Below are 17,024 nucleotides of genomic sequence, written 5' to 3'. Positions count from 1 at the left end.
TGTTATCCAGTAAGATGAAATCAAAGAAATAGGAAGTCTAGTCTAATAATTCTATGTAGTTGATGAAAATAATTGTCTTGCAGCATATTTTAAGATGGTAACTAGAGGTACATTTTTTTCATCCTTTAAGTTCCACTTGTCTAAGAAGTAATAGGAACAGGATTTCAAACTTTATTTTTAAATTTATAAATGAATGATTTTCTGTAATTTATCTATATTAATCTAAGGCTCATCTATCTCCAGAAGATATATTTTTTAGGTTTTAAGGACTAAGAACATGAATGTGAAGAAGACAGCATAATATTTATAATATTTATAATGACCATTAAAACATTTTTCCCTGAAATTTGTGAAAATTTCTTACATAGAAGAACTGTTCAAAGTAGAGAATCTCAAAGGTCTTACCTGAACTTAGAATCCCATAGCAACTGCAACAAGTCTATCCTTTATCTGTTAAAGTCTCTCCTTAAATATTTAGCTGGCTTTTTTTTTTTATCAGTTCAATGATGATTAACCATCTTATTAGGTAATTGTCCTAGGCAAATAGAAAAAAATTACCCAGCTAATTCTGGGAGTTCACTCCAGACTTCTAGATTTTAAAGGTTATTTAATAATTTCTCAGAATTTGCACATTATTTTATGGTAATATTTAACAAACTTTATTTCTGAGAATGACTTTTACTTACTTATTCAATTAAATTGGTTGCATGAGGTTTTTTCTTCTTTAACCATACAAATAGAACAGATTATCCAAGGTAGTTAAAATTCTTTCAAATGGAGAAGAATCCAAGACATTTTTAAAAATGTGCCTATAGGATACAATTACATTCAAAAGATACAATGTACCCTCTTTGCTTGGTACCTGGGTACAGTTCTAATATGTGTATGGATACTGGATGTCCCTCATGGAATAGTAAAGTGCCAATTAACTACATGATAGGTTTTCTAAATAGCAAAAGTCAAGACTGCTTTGCATGGCAGATTTCTTTCATCAAAGCCTGAGGAAAGCATGTCCACATAATTTCTTTTTATTGACTTGCTTTTTAGAGACTCAGTTGAAAGTTGTCTTCAGCAGGGATGAAGTTTAATTAACCAATTCAATAACTTAAACATTTCTGACTCTGAATCATCTCTCAGGCATTGGGCTCTGTTCTAAAAGTGTACTAATGTAAATAAAGTACACAGCCGTCTGTCACACAAATATATATATAAATATATATACACATATATATTGCAAAGTGAGGATGCATATTTGAAAACATCGTTACCCTTTATCATTCACTGGACAATTGTTGAAACAGTTGCAGCAATATATGTTTAATTTCTGTCTCAGTTATTTGATAGATTGGTTCTATTCCTGGTAAACTCTTTAAAAACATTGGAATTGTGGAAAGAACCAAAGAGTGTGGAGGGGGAGAAGGATTAGGAAATGTGAGGAACACTGAAATGTAGATGGGGGTCAGGAAAATTAGGGCAGAAGTTACCAAATACTCTTCTGCTGAGTCAGAACTATTGGCAAGTCTTTGTCAAAATAACAACCCAGCCCCACACTCAGGAGATTCTGACTCTGTAGGCCAGAGATTATGCTTTTTGAAATAAGAACTTTCAATTGTTTTCACATGCTACCAGATTTTGAGAATCATTGTAGCAGAGATACAGAACATTTTCTATCATTTTTTGTGGACTTTCTTTATTCAGAGTGGGAATAGTCTGGGAGTTCTCGTGATAATGGTTTTCTCCTCAAATATACCTTCCATCCAAGACACAGTAACTTGTTTTGAGGCAATATACACGTAGAATGAAGATAAAACAGTACAAATTAACTGAGAACCTTTCTAATCCTTGAACTAAAGCTGTCAGGGGTGAAATTCTGGAATGTTTTCAGAGGTCAAAGAGCATTTTCTGTGCCCTTTTTTCTTCCTGATTAAGTAAATTAGACTGCTGTCGTGCAACTTATGGAAAGATGAGAGTGGTCAGAGGAAAGACATTGCAACAGTTGTTTCAAGATCAATATTATGCTAACAGCCATGGATCAATAGAATTGCAAAATTTGTGTAAAACAATCTGTTGATATTTACTCCAGGGATAATCATCACAGTTCTGATGAAATATCATGATCATGAAAGTCCAATAAACCTTGATGCAAATATGTCTCTGCTTCTTGCCAGCAGTATGAATTTAAGGAGGTTATTTAATCTCTCTGAATGTCAATATCCTCATCTATAAAGTAGGAAATCAATATTTGGGGTAAGAATTTAGTGCATGTAAAGTGCCTTATACACTTCCTGGTATATTATAGATTCAATACCTATTAAATTCATTGTTTGATATTTGCATAATTTTTTAAAGCAGTTAGTTTTTATTAAATGAGTAAAAATAAACTCTCTCAGATGTGTGCCCAGAAGTTTTTGTCCCAGAGTTCTCAGCTGAGTGCCACAGGCACACCTCAAGAAGGATCTTTCAGGCTTGGAGTGAACCTGACTTTGCCTGCCCACCACACTTCCCTTGCTGGTGGTCAAACGATAGCTCCAGAAATCTTCATGCTCCTGGAAAGAATCTCCAAGTCCCCATACCCATCAATGCTCAAAACTCTCACATCATCATGACTAATATTTTTCAAGTTTCAATAGATTTAGGTGTTACAAGTGTAGTTTTTTACATGGATATATTGTATAGTGAAGTCTGGGCTTTTAGTGTACCCATTACCTGAACAGTATGCACTGTACCCATTAGGTAATTTTTATCCTTCACCCCCCCTCCCACCTTTTGGAATCTCCAATGTCTATAATTCCACTCTGAGTGACCATGTATACCCATCGCTTAGCTCCCACTTCTAAGTGAGAATATGCAGTATTTGTCTTTCTTTTTCTGAATTGTTTCACTTAAGATAATGGCCTCCAGTTTCATCCAAGTTACACAAAAGACATTATTTCATTCTTTTTTGTGACTGAGTATATATACCACATTTTCTTTATCCACTCATCAGTTGATGGACACTTAGTTTCATTCATATTTTTTGTTATTGTGAATTTTGCTTTTATAAATATACCAGTATAGGTATCTTTTTGATATAGTGCTTTTTTTCCCCTTTGGGTAGTAGTGAGATTGCAGGGTCAAATGGTAGATCTACTTTTAGTTCTTTGAGAAATCTCCATACTGTTTTCCATAGAGGTTGTACTAATTTACGTTCCCACCAGCATATAAGCGTTCTTTTCACAACATCTGTGCCAACATCAATTGCTTTTTGAGTTTTTAATAACAGCCACTCTGTGGTTTTAATTTGCAATTTTCTAATGATAAGTGATATTGAGCATTTTTTCATGTTTGTTGACCATTTGCATATCTTCTTTTAAAAAGTGCCTGGTCATGTTGTTTGTCCACTTTTTAATATGATTATTTGTTTTTTCTTGCTGAGTAGCTTGAGTTCTTTGTAAATTCTGGATGTTAGTTCTTCATCAAATGCAGAGTTTGTGAATATTTTCTTCCATAGTGTAGGTTGTCTATTTACTCTGTTGATTATTTTGAGTTTAATCAGTACCATTTGATTATTTTTGTTACATTTGCTTTTGCAGTCTTAGTCATAAATTCTTTGCTTAGGCCAATGTCCAGAAGAGTTTTTCCTAGATTTTCTAGAATTTGTATTGTTGCAAGTCTTTCATTTATATCTTTAATCCATCTTGAGTTAATTTTTGTATGTGGTGAGAAGTAGGAGTTTAGTTTAATTCTTCTGTATATGGCTATCCAATTTTCCCAAAACCATTTATTATATAGGGTATCCTTTCCTCTGATCTATGTTTTTGTCTGTTTTGTCAAAATCAGTTGTTTGTAGATTTATGGCTTTATTTCTGGGTTCTCTATATTGTTTCATTGATCTGTTTTTATATCAGTATCATGCTATTTTAGTTACTATATCCTTTTACTGTAATTTGAAGTCAGATAATTTGATGCCTCCAGTTTTTTTCTTTTTTCTTAAGATTGCTTTGACTATACAGGCTCTTTTTTGGTTCCATATGATTTTTAGGATTGTTTTTTCTAATTCTGTGAAAAATAACATTGGTATTTTGATAGGAATTGTACTTAACCTGTAGATTCCCTTGGACAGTATGCTCATTTTAATAATATTGATGCTTCCAATTCATGAGCATGGGATATTTTTCCATTTGTTTGTGTCATCTATAATTTCATCAGTGTTTTGTAGTTCTTTTTATAGAGTTCTTTCATATTATTCGTTAAATGTATTTCTAAGTTTTTTTTTTTTTTCAGCTATTGTAAATGGAATTGGGTTCTTGATTTGACTCTCAGCTTGGTTGTTATTGGTGTATAGAAATGCTACTGATTCACGTATGTTGATTTGGTAACCTGAGAATTTACTGGATTTGTTTATCAAATCTAGAAATCTCATGAAGGAATTTTTAGGGTTTTCTAGCGATAAGATCATATCCTCAGCAAACAGAGATAATTTGACTTTTTCTTTTCTAATTTAGATGTTTTTTATTGATTTCTCTTGCCTGAGATCTCTGGTTAGGACTTCCTGTACTATATTGAATAGAAATGGTGAAAGTGGGCATCATTGTCTTATTCCAGTTCTTAGGAAGAATGCGTTCAGCTTTTCCCTGTTCAGTATAATGTTGGCTGTGGGTTTGTCATAGATGGCTTTTATTATTTTGGGGTATGCTCCTTCTATGCCTAGTTTGCTGAGGGATTTTATCATGAAGGATGCTGGATCTTATTGAATTCTTTTTCTATATCTAGTAAAATGATCATATGGTTTTTGCTTTTAATTCTATTTGTGTGGTGAATTATGTTTATTGACTTGTGTATATTGAACCATGCTTGCATCTCTGGGATAAAACCCACTTGATCATGGTGTATTATCTCTTTGATCTGCTGTTGGATTTGATTTGCTAGTATTTTGCTGAGAATTTTTGCATCTATGTTCATCAAGGATATTGGACTGTAGTTTTCTTTTTTGTTGCATCCTTTCCTGGCTTTGGCATCAGAGTTATATTGGCTTCATGGAATGAATTAAGGAGGAATTTCTCCTCAACCTTTTGGAAAAGTTTCAGTAGGATTGGTACCAATTCTCTGCATGTCTGGTAGAATTCAGCTGTGAATTCGTCTGGTCCTGGGCTTTTCTTTATTGTTGTTTTTGGGAAAATTCAAATTACTGATATAATCTTATTATTCATTATTGGTTTGTTCAGGCTTTCTATTTCTTCCTGATTCAAGCTTGGGAGGTCATATGTTTTCAGGAATTTATTTATTTCCTCTAGATTTTCAGATTTGTGGGCATACACATGTTCATAGTGGTCTCGGTCTCAGATTATCTTTTGTGTTTCTGTAATATCAGTTGTATGGTCTCCTTTTTCACTCTGATTGAATTTATTTAAAGCTTCTCTCTTCTATTCTCAGTTAATTTCACTAACAGTCTGTCAATTTTGTTTATCTTTTCAAATAATCACCTTTTCATTTTATTGATCCTTTATAATTTTTTTTGGTTTCTATTTTGTTTAATTCTCTGCTGATCCCTGTTATTTCCTTTCTTCTGCTAGCTTTGGGTTTGGTTTGCTCTTTATTTCTAGTTCCTTGAGGTGTGCCATTATGTTGTTACAATAATTTGTGACCTTTCAATCTTTTTGACATAGGCGTTTAACACTAAAAACTTCTCTTTTAGCACTGCTTTTGTTGTATCCAAGGATTTTTTTTGTTTTTAGACAAGTCAACAGTTTGGTTTTTGTTTTTTGTATCCAGAGATTTGATATGTTTTGTCACTATTCTCATTTGTTTGAAAAAATTTGACTTCCATTTTGATTTCATCATTGACCATCAGATCATTCAGGAGCAGGTTGTTTAATTTATATGTATTTGTATAGCTTTGAGTGTTCCTTTTAGAATTGATTTCTAGTTTTATTCCACTATGGTCTGAGAAGATGCTTTATGATTTTGGTTTTTAAAAATTTATTCAGACTTATTTTTTGGCCTAACTTATCATCTATCTTGAAAAATCTTCCATGTGCTGATGAGAAGAAAGTGTATTCTGTTATTGTTGGGTAGAATGTTCTGTAAGGGTCTGTTAGGTTCATTTGAGCTAAAATCCAGTTTAAGTCCAGTGTTTGTTTGTTAATTTTCTGCCTTGATGGACTGTCTAGTGCTGAAGTCCCCTACTATTATTGTTTTCTATCTCTTTTCTTAGGTCTAATAGTATTTGTTTTATGAATTAGGGTGCTCCAGTGTTGGGTGTGTGTGTGTATATACATAGAGAGAGAGAGAGAAAGAGAGAGAGAGAGAGAATTAACACATCTTGTTGTTGAATTGATCCCTTTATCATTATATAATGACCTCCTTTGGTTCTTTTTTTTTTCTGTTGTTGATTTAAAGTCTGCTTATCTGGTATAAATATAGCTACTGCTCCTCATTTTGGGTTTCTATTTGTGTGGAATATTCTTTTTCACCCCTTTACCTTGAGTCTATAAGAGACTTTATCACTTTGCTATTTCCTTTCCATTTTCCAGTTTTTTTTTTACCTCAGAATTCATAGTTTTGAATCTTATATCAAAAGACTCTATCATTTATTCCTCTTATTGTTGGAATCATCTACCAACCCTTGAGTCACTCTAACTCATTCCATAACAATTTTAGCTTTTTGTTTAAAGCCAATCTCCCAAAAATACTAATACTATTTTAATTATTGATTATTTCAATGACCATGAAGAGAATTCTCTTCATTCTCTGGCTTCTTGTTTTCTTAACCATTTTTTTCTCCAATGATCTTGGCTGCCACACCCTCCTAATGACATGTCCTAGACTTTGTCACACCAACAACTGCAAACTCTTCTTAATATTAGTTCCAAGGATTGGAGAACCACTCATATCTTCCTAGCTTACACTCAGTAGTACTCTGGATCCAATGCTTTCACTCACCAGGATATATATAACCCATAGATTGATTTTTCCAGAAATCTCAATGTTCCTTATCTCTTTCATGTCCTCATTTCTCTCCACATCTGGGTTAAATTTTATGGTCATGGAAATCACTCTCTTCTGTAACTTCATGTCATTTTTACTCTCTTGCATCATTTTAATTGCTTGACAAAGCCACAGCCTTGATTAAATTCAACTGTCAAGCTACTCTGCCCATTCACCCCTGGAGCTGAAAGTATCTGAAGAAAAACCCTCAACCATACTGACTTTAAATTAATGATCACGAAGCTTAAAAATTGTCCTTTTATTTTGCCTGGAGATCATACTACATTTTTCTAATTCATGCCATTTCACTTTCTGAGTAACTATTTTGTACTATCATCTCTAAAAGAGATGAAGCTAAAACTTTAACATATCCTGTCCTATGCCCATCTTCAGCTGATGACCTATTTCACTGACAAAAATGAAGAAGACTTCCAAAAGCTCCTTCTACCATGTCTATCTATTTAAAGCACCACATGTTCTCCCTTGATAAACTCTGCATGTTTAAACTAAGTCCAACCTCCACTTGGGTACCAGATTGCCTCCTCTCCCTATGTTTGCAAGGATATCAATTTTCCCTTTCTAAAGAAATGTTCCCAGCAGCATATAGGCATACTGCTACTTTCCCATCTTCCAAAATCCCACTTTTGATCTCATTCCTTTTTCAGATATTGCTGTGCTATTATTTACGTTAAAAAAAGACTCATCTCTTATTATTGTTTTCAATTTCTTTCCTCACATTCTCTCTTGAGCACTTTTCTGTCAGGCTTTTGCCCCCAACTTTCCACTCAAACTACTTTTGCCTAAGTCATAAATTAACTAAATGCTACATGAATGGTCCTCGTCCAACTCAAATTATTAGCAGCATTTTTTTAGAGCTGATCATTGCCTATCCCTGGCAATATTTTCCAGTACACTATCCTTGGTCATTTTCCTTCTAACTCACCAACTTCTCCATTTACACTTCATTTACTAAATCGTTTACATATCTTTGACTTCGTAATTGAAAAGTCTCAGGATGCAACTTTTTGTGTGTGATCTCACCTATTATCATGTCTTTAAATACCATCTATATATTAACAACTGCAAAACTTTTATTTCTGGCCAAGATCTTACTCCTGAAATCTAGATTTATCCATTGTCTCCTCACTATCTCCCTGTATATATGTAATAGGCATCTCACAGTTAACATTTTCCAGACTGGTCTCCTCATCTTCCCTTCCCAAATCTCTCCTCCTGGAATAATCCCCATTTCAATACATTGCAATTCTCTCCTTCTAGTTGCGCGCGCGTGCGCACACACACACACAAACACACACAATTGGAATCATTCTTACTCCTCTCTTGCTCATGCTCGTATCAGGTTCTAATTTTAAAATATATACAGAATCTTATTACTTCTCTCCACCTCCATAGTGATAGCTATGGCTATCACCCTGGTCCTGAATTATTGTAATACCCTCCAACTTGTATCTCATCTTGTCTCCTGATCACTCACCACCCCTCTTCTCCAACCTCACTCCCCAATTAAATCTCAACACGGCAGCAGAGTCATCATGTCAAACAAGGCATATCATGTCAGTGCTCTACTCAAGTCCCCCAGTGGTTTCCCAAGTCACTCAGCATAAAATCCAAACAATAGCCTTCAGGCCTTATAAGATATAGATCCTGTATTAAGGATCTTGCTCTTGTTGCTCTGGAATGAACATCACTTTTTCTCATTATTCACCATACTATGAATTTTACTCACATATTTTGTTTATTGTTAGCTTTTCTCTGCCTCAACAACCATAAATTGACGCCACTGAGTTAAGCTCCAGAAAAGTGAGGATAGGTTTTTGTCTTTTTTGTTCACTATTATATCCTCAGTGCCTGGTATACCTACTGGATACTCAATAAATATTTTTAAATGAATAAATAAATGAAAATTCTATTTTAAATAACTTCTAGCAACCTAGTGATGTTAAAAGCAAAAACTTAAGTTGGAATAATATTTTTAAGTGGTAAGGAAGCCATCTATAATGGCATATAAGCAGTTATCCAATCATCAATGGGCATGATAAAAAAGTTAAAAAAAGTCAACAATTCATTTCATTTAAATAGTCAGACATGACACTGATGCATATAACATGATGAAATTCTCTAAGAAAATTGTCTTTAAAATCTTGTAATATCTTCCTAGCTTTCTTAGAATAATACTCAAGTCCTTTCTATATTCCACAAGAATCTATAAAATCTGTTCCCTGGTTATTCCTCTAATAATATTTTCTACAATTTTCCTACTTGGCCATTACTTCCAGCAGCACAGGCCTTCTTAATATTCTATAAACATTTCAGTTATAGTCCTGCCTCAAAATCTTTGCACGTATTCTTCCTCCTACTTGGAATACTTTGCCTCCAGATGTCCATTTCTCACCTCAATCATTTTTCTGCTCAATCGTTATTGCCTCGTAAATGTTTTTTCTGATCTATTAAAGAATGTAACATTTGTAATTTTCTAACATCTTGCCCTACTTCCTCCCATCATCTCTCTTAAAATTACATGATTTTATAAAATCTGTTTGTATGTTGACTTCTCCACACTAAAATATAAGCAGGAAAAGGGCAGAGACTTCATCTATTTTGTTCAGATTCTAGTATAGTGCTTGGTATGTTGTAGAAACTCAATAAATATTTTAAATGAATGAATCCACTATGGCTTCAAGAACTCATCTCTTCTTCTACCGTATCTTTTAATGCTCTAGCCCAGTGGTCTTCAATCTGTGATATGCGTTTTCTTAAAGAAATGAGAAGGATTTACAAAGGATATACAAGCACAGATGTGTCGAAAAGGTTAACAGCTTCATGGAAGAATAATTGATACACAGTAAATTGCAGATACATGAAGTGTACAATTTAATGAGTTTTGACATATGCATTCACTCATGAGACAAAGTTAATATAACAGTCGCCTCCAAAAGTTTTCTCCTATCACTTTCTACCACTCTCCACCTCAAACTCTACCACTAAACTGCTTTCTATCACTATAGATTATACACTGTATAGGATTTTATATTAAGGTAATCAAACAGTAAGTACTCCTTTTTGTTTGACTTCTTTCAGTCAACATAATTATTTTGAGATTCAATCATGTTGTGTACATCAATAGTTCGTTCTCTTCAATGCTGATTAGCATTTTCCTATAGGAATGTAGCACAATTTATTTAACTACTCACCTGTTTATAGACATTTAGGTTGTTTCCAGTTTGGGGCTATTACAAATAAATGTGTTATAAACATTAATTTATAAGTCTTTTTGTGGACATATGCTTTCATTTGTCTTTGATAAATACCTAGTAGTGGAATGCTTGTGTCATCTGGGAGGCATATGGTCAAGTTTTTAATGAATTTCTAAATTGTTTACTAATGCAGTTGTATTATTTTACATTTTCAGCAGCAGTGTATGAAATTTCAGTTCCTTCACATCCTCACCAACAGTTGGTATGAATAGTCGTTTTAATTTTAGTTCTTCTACATGTGCAGTGGTAACTCAGTGTACTTTTAATTTAATTTTCCTTAATGACTAGTGATATTAAGTATTTTGTCATGTGCTTATTTGCTGTTCATATATCTTTTTTTTTTTTTTTTGGTGAAACATCTACTCAAATATTTTACCCAGTTTTTTGAGGATGTTTGTCTTATTATTTAGTTATAAGCATTCTTTATGTGTCTTCAAACAAGATCTTTGTTGGATGGATGTTTGTAAATATTTTGAAAAGCAAAAGATTAAAATTTTGATAAACTCCAATGTATTAATTTTATCTTTACACTTTGTGCTTTTTGTGTTTTATGTAGAGAATTTTTTGGGGTACAATTTACATTGCCAAAATCAAGGTCAGTGAGATTTTCTCATTTTATTCTAAAGGTTTTATATTTTTAGTTAGAACATTTAGGTCTATGTTCCATTTTGAGTTAGTTTTGGTGTAAGGTATGAGGCAAGAATCAAGTTTCATTTTGCCCATTGGTATTCAATTAATTCAGCATCATTTGTTAAAAAGATTACTTTCCCTATTAACTTAGAATATTTATAAAATATCAGTTAAACATAAATGTTTGTATATATTTCCAGATTCTATTCTGTTGCATTGATTAATATGTCTATGTCAATATCATTCTACCTTGATTACTGTAGCTTCATAGTAAGTCTTGGAATCAGATGTTATAAGTATTTCTACTTTGTTCTTCCTTTTCAAAAATATGGCTATTCTAGGTCCTTGGCACTTCCATATAGGTTTTTAAAATCTGCTTCTCAATTTCTGAAAAAAAAAAATTCGCTGGGATTTTGGTAGAGTTTGCATTGACTCTATGGAAGAATTTTGGTAGAATTGGCATCTTAGAAATATTGAGTCATAAAATCCATGAACATGGCATATCTCTCTTTTCTTGAAGTCATCTTTATCATGTTGTATAAAAATAAAGACAATTGCTTTCTTTTTTTCCAATTTGAATGTGTTTTTCCCTCTTGTCTTATTCCACTATCTAGGACCTCTCATATCCTCTCCATACTACCAAATCACAAAATAGAAGTAGTCAGAGCAGGCATTCTTGCCTTGTTCCTAATCTTAGGAGAGAAAGTTTCCAGTCTTTCAAAATTGAGTACAATGCTAGCTATAGGTCTTTGTAGATGTAGGTTGAGGAAATTACATTCTATTTCTAGTTTTCTGATTTTTTTTTTGTTCATCTATTTGCTTTTTGATCATGAAGGAATGGCTTAACATTAAAAAATCACTCAATGTAGTTCGATATCAGCAGAAAAAGGAGAAAAACCTTAAACTTATATTATCATCTCAAAAGATGCAGAAAAGGCATTTGAAAAAAATTCATCCATTCATAAAAACACTTGCAAACTATAAATGGAAAATAACTTTCTTAAGGTGATAAAGGGTATCTACCCCAAAACTCTACAGAATTATCATACTTTTTAATATTTTCATTGAGCATCAATGTCAATGAATAGAGTTAAAATGGAATAATAGATAGATTGGAGGTCCAATGAAGCACAAGAAAGGGTATACTGAGGGTAATTGAGAAAATGAGATGAAGGAAAGTGGAAATTTAATTTGTTATCAATCTGAACTGTGGCTGAGATGAAACCTTTTCCCCCATGTCACAAATCTCACTTAAGTCATTCCTTACTAACTTTAACCTAACTTATTCCAAGTCCTGAAATACAAAATCATTAGGCTGTTAGAAAATATAGAGTGACAATGCTTTATTACTGCTATTTTCTTATATCTTCTCCCTTTTTCTTTTTTCTCTCCTTCATTTTCTCTTCTCAGGGTCAACCACCAAGCACAATGTAAGAAACATTATAATCACTCAATACATTGTAGCTATTTTAATAAGTTTTTTCCAAATTATAAACAGTACTGCAATGAACATCTTTATATGTAAATATTTGAATACAGCTATGATTATTTCTATAGTAAACCATCTTAGAATTGAAATTACTGATTCAAAGAGGGTAAACTTTTAAAGTTCACTTTTCAAATTGCTTTCCAGAAAGATTTTATCAATAACAATCCTTTCATGCAAATTGCAACTCTTAACTCATATCTACTAGTCATATGTATTTTTAAATTTTAAACAGTTAGTTGTAAAACAGGATCTCATTCTTGTTTCATTTTGCATTTATTTGATTAAAGACCACATTCATGATAATTTAACAAGACTTTATGATAGAGTCTTCTCATATATTTCACATAATACAGATTTTTCTTTCCTTAACTCTTTTTAGTTTTCCTGGGATCAAACTCAGAATAATATTTTTTTCATACTCAAATGGCAAAAATGTGTTCTTTTAAATAGCATCAATATAACATTGGTTTTCTCTAATAGGAATTCTAATCAGCTTATAGTTTTCTGATATATTTTAAATACTACAAATAAAAAAATAAATTTTTTTCTGGAAATTTCAACTTTAATAGAGAATTCTCAAGTTATTTGCTCTCACATTACATAACAAAGACCAGTAACTTTCCCCCAAATTGTCTTTGAAGCAACAGAATACTCCTGTCCTCAACTACTGCTAATCAAGTTATCTCCTGAAATAATGGTTGTGACCATACCTCGTTGGATCATCTTGCCTATTTTCCTTAAGCCTCTCTCAATATGTTCTGTGTCCTGAGGACTTCTTTAAGCCTTTTAATGTCCTCTTAGATTTATTGGATATCTATGGCTGCCTAATAATTTTATAACACAATGTGCTAGCTGGTTTAATCAATCACCCCAGAAGCTAGGACTGCAGAGAGCTGGTAGGTTTTGGAGTAAAGGAAAAGGGGTAGGTGAAAAGGAGCTGATATTATGTCTACCAATCAGAAACAAATATAAAGATCCAGGTAGAAATTACCTGTATAGCACTGATGATTGTGAAATTGTCCAGCCAGGAGGTGGAAGTAGACTCCTATCTGTTGAGATGGATACTACAAGCAGTTCATACATCTAAGTATGCTAAGTTATTTAGAACTTTGCAGCAAAGAAAGCTTCCATTCTTCATCATTCAAGAATCAGCTCTTTCTTGGGGCAATATTTATGAAAACACTAATCCCTACTCAAAGGAGATTAGAGGCCTAAACTAGTTTAACCCATGCCTAGGCTATTACAATATTTTTCCATGAAACTTCATGCTAGGTGAAGTAAACTTAATAATTAAGGAGTAAATTATCATCTGGGTAGGTTTTACCGTCAATAAATTGTGTTACAGAGGTTCCATGGTAAAATGAATTCTGTTCTTGTTCCATCCTCTCTGAAGAATACTCTTATTTGGCTGAAGTTAGAGAGGTAGGACTGGACTAAAAAGGGCAAGTCCGTAGCAGCAGGGAAGGGAGGGAGTAGAAATGCCTACTTGATTTAGTAAAAGAGATGATCCAACCTGTAAGCTCCCTAAGGGCAGAGATATATCTATGGCATTTGCTTCAAAAGCTAAAAAAGTTCTGTATACCTAGGGGATATTCATGAAATATTTGTTGAACAAAATAGTGTGATAAAATAGACATTTGAGTGGTGTCTGTTCTCAAGATTTGATATCTCAGCAGATGTCTTTTAAAAATTATGCAATGTATAGAAGAAAGTTGAAAGGCAGTGTAGAATGGTGGTATGGAAGGCAGAATAATGGCCCTCAAAGATATCCATGTCCTAATTTCTGAAACCTGTCATTGTTAACTTATATTACAAAAGGGGCGTTGTCGATGTGATTAAGTTGAGAATCTTGGTTGGGGAGAGTATCCTGGATTATCTGCATGGGTTCTAAATATAATCTATAGTGTCCTTACAAAAGAAGGGGAGGGGGAGATTTGACTACAGTCAAAAGAGAAGGTAATGAGATGATAGAAGCAGAGACTGGAGCTTTGTACTTTGAACAATGGAAGGAGGAGCAAAAAGCCAAGGAATACAGAGGAAACTAGAAGCTGAAAAAAGCTAGGAAACATTCTTCTCTCAGATCCTCCAGAAGGAACTATCCCTGCTGATGTCTGACTTTAGCTAAGCAGAATGGATTTCAGATTTGTGACCTTCAGAATTGTAGGAGAATAAATTTGTGTTACATTAAGCCACTAAGTTTTAGATACTTTGTACAGCAGCAATAGGAAGGTAAGACAGGTGGTAACTACCTTCTTCATTCCTCATCATCTCTCTTCTTTTACTGGCCTCCACATTCCTACCTCTTTCAGAATGTTGATAATGAAATGTTGAATAAAGGGCTCCTTAATATTGTATATGCAAAGTCTTCTGAGGTTAGGGTTTGTGAAGTGTTGCTGTATTATACTCAGGATTCAAGGCTTGTAAGGTGGGTCCCATGTACCTATGCTTTCAATGAACTGATAATTCAACTGTTAACAACTGTTCTAAACTCCTTCCTATGATGTTGGCTGTGTGTTTGTCTTATATGGTTTTTATCATTTTTAGGTAAGTCCCATCTAGGACTATTTTGCTAAGTGCTCTTATCATATACAGGTGCTGGATTTTGCCAAAGGCTGATTCTGAGTCTATAAAGAGGATGATATGGTCTTTGTTTTTACTTCTATTTATGTGGTGAATTACATTTATAGATTTGCATATGTTGAACCATCCCTGTATCTCTGGGATGAAGCCAATTTGGACAAACCCACAGCCAACCTCATACTGAATGGGGAAAAATTTAAAGCATTCTCATTTAGAATTGGAACCAGACAAGGTTGACTTCTATCACCACTTCTATTCAATAGAGTGCTGGAAGTCCTAGCCAGAGAAATCAGACAAGAGAAGGAAATCAAGGATATCCAAACGAGGGGAGAAGAGGTCAAACTATTGCTCCTTGCTGATGATATAATCTTATATCTAGAAAACCCAAAAGACTCAGCCAAGAGTCTACTGGAATTCATAAATAAATTCAGCAAGTCTCAGATTACAAAATCACTGTAAACAAATCAGTAGCATTCTTATATACCAACAACAGTCAAGCTGAGAAACAAATCAAACACTCAATAACTTTCACAATAGCAACAAAGAAAATAAAACACCTAGGAATATATTTAACTAAGGAGGTGAAAGACCTCTGTAGGGAGAGCTATAAAACACTGAGGAAGGAATCAGCAGAGGATGTAAACAGATGGAAAAACATATCATTCTTTTGGATCAGCAAATCAACATTGTTAAAACATCTATGCTATGCAAAGCGTTCTACAGATTCAATGCAATCCCTGTTAAGATACCAACATCATTTCTTGCACGTCTAGAAAAAAAAATTTTACACTTTGTATGAAACCAGAGAAGACCTCACATACCTGAAGTAGCCTTGAGCAAAAAGAACAAATTGGGAGGCATCGATTTATCAGACTTTAAGTTATACTACAAGGCTATCATAACCCAAACAGCATGGCACTTGTACAAGAACACAGACATAAATCTATGGAACAGGACCAAGAACCCAGATATAAAACCATCCTCACATTGCCATCTGATCTTTGACAAAGCAGACAAAAACATACACTGGGGAAAAGACTCTCCATTGAATAAATGGTGCTGGGAAAATTGGATAGCCACGTGTAGAAGATTGAAACAGGATCTGCACCTCTCACCATTCACAAATATCAACTCATGGTAGATAACAAACTAAACCTAAGGCAAGGAACCATAAGGATTCTGGAAGAAAATGTTAGAAAAACTCTTATAGGCCAGGTGTGGTGGCTCACGCCTGTAATCCTAGCATTCTTGCAGGCTGAGGTGGGAGGATTGCTTGAGGTCAGGAGTTTGATACCAGCCTGAGCAAGAGCGAGACCCCATCTCTACTAAAAAATGGAAAGAAATTATCTGGACAACTAAAAATATATAGAAAAAATTAGCTGGGCATCGTGGCACATGCTTGTAGTCCCAGCAACTTGGGAGGCTGAGGCAGAAGGATTGCTTGAGCCCAGGAGTTTGAGGTTGCTGTGAGCTAGGCTGACGCTGTGGCACTCTAGCCGGGCAAAAGAGCAAGACTCTGTCTCCAAAAAAAAAAAAAAAAGAAAGAAAGAAAGAAAAGAAAAAAAAAAAAAAGAAAAACTTTTATAAACATCAGCCTAGGGAAAGAATATATGAAGAAGATACCAAAAGCAATCACAGGAACAACAAAAATAAATAAATGGTATGGGATCAAATTAAAAAGCTTCTGCACAGTCAAAGAAACTATCAGAGCAAATAGACAACCTACAGAATGGGAGAAAATATTCACATGCTATATATTGATAAAGCGTTGATAACTAAAATTATTTTGGAACTCATGAAAATCAGCAAGAGAAAAATCAAACAACCTCATTAAAAAGTGTGAAAATGATATGAACAGAAACTATTCAAAAGAAGATAGAATAATGGCCAATAAACATATGAAAAAATGCTCAATATCTCTAATCATCAGGCAAATGCAAATCAAAACCATATAAGATATCCCTTAACTCCAGTGAGAATGGCATTTATGAAAAAGTCCCCAAACAACAAATGCTGGCATGGATGTGGAGAGAAAAGAACACTCATACACTGCTAGTGGGACTGTAAACTAGTATAATCTCTAT

The 17,024-nt window shown here is 33.8% G+C and overlaps 1 protein-coding gene across 2 annotated transcripts in view; it reads right to left on the bottom strand.

Annotated features, from left to right (window-relative positions):
• Positions 1–459, bottom strand: part of LOC138397058 (solute carrier organic anion transporter family member 1B3-like) — a 78,045-nt gene extending 77,586 nt beyond the window's left edge. For both annotated transcript variants that reach the window (XM_069490929.1, XM_069490928.1), the window contains exon 1: positions 406–459. The gene's annotated coding sequence lies outside the window, so the exon portion shown is untranslated. The remainder of the gene's footprint in view (positions 1–405) is intronic.
• Positions 460–17,024: the final 16,565 nt, after the last annotated feature.

This window comes from Eulemur rufifrons, chromosome 16, assembly GCF_041146395.1.
Source record: "Eulemur rufifrons isolate Redbay chromosome 16, OSU_ERuf_1, whole genome shotgun sequence".
NCBI lineage: Eukaryota > Metazoa > Chordata > Mammalia > Primates > Lemuridae > Eulemur > Eulemur rufifrons.
The sequence above is the reverse complement of the archived record's forward strand: the minus strand, read 5'-3'. Positions and strand labels throughout refer to the sequence as shown.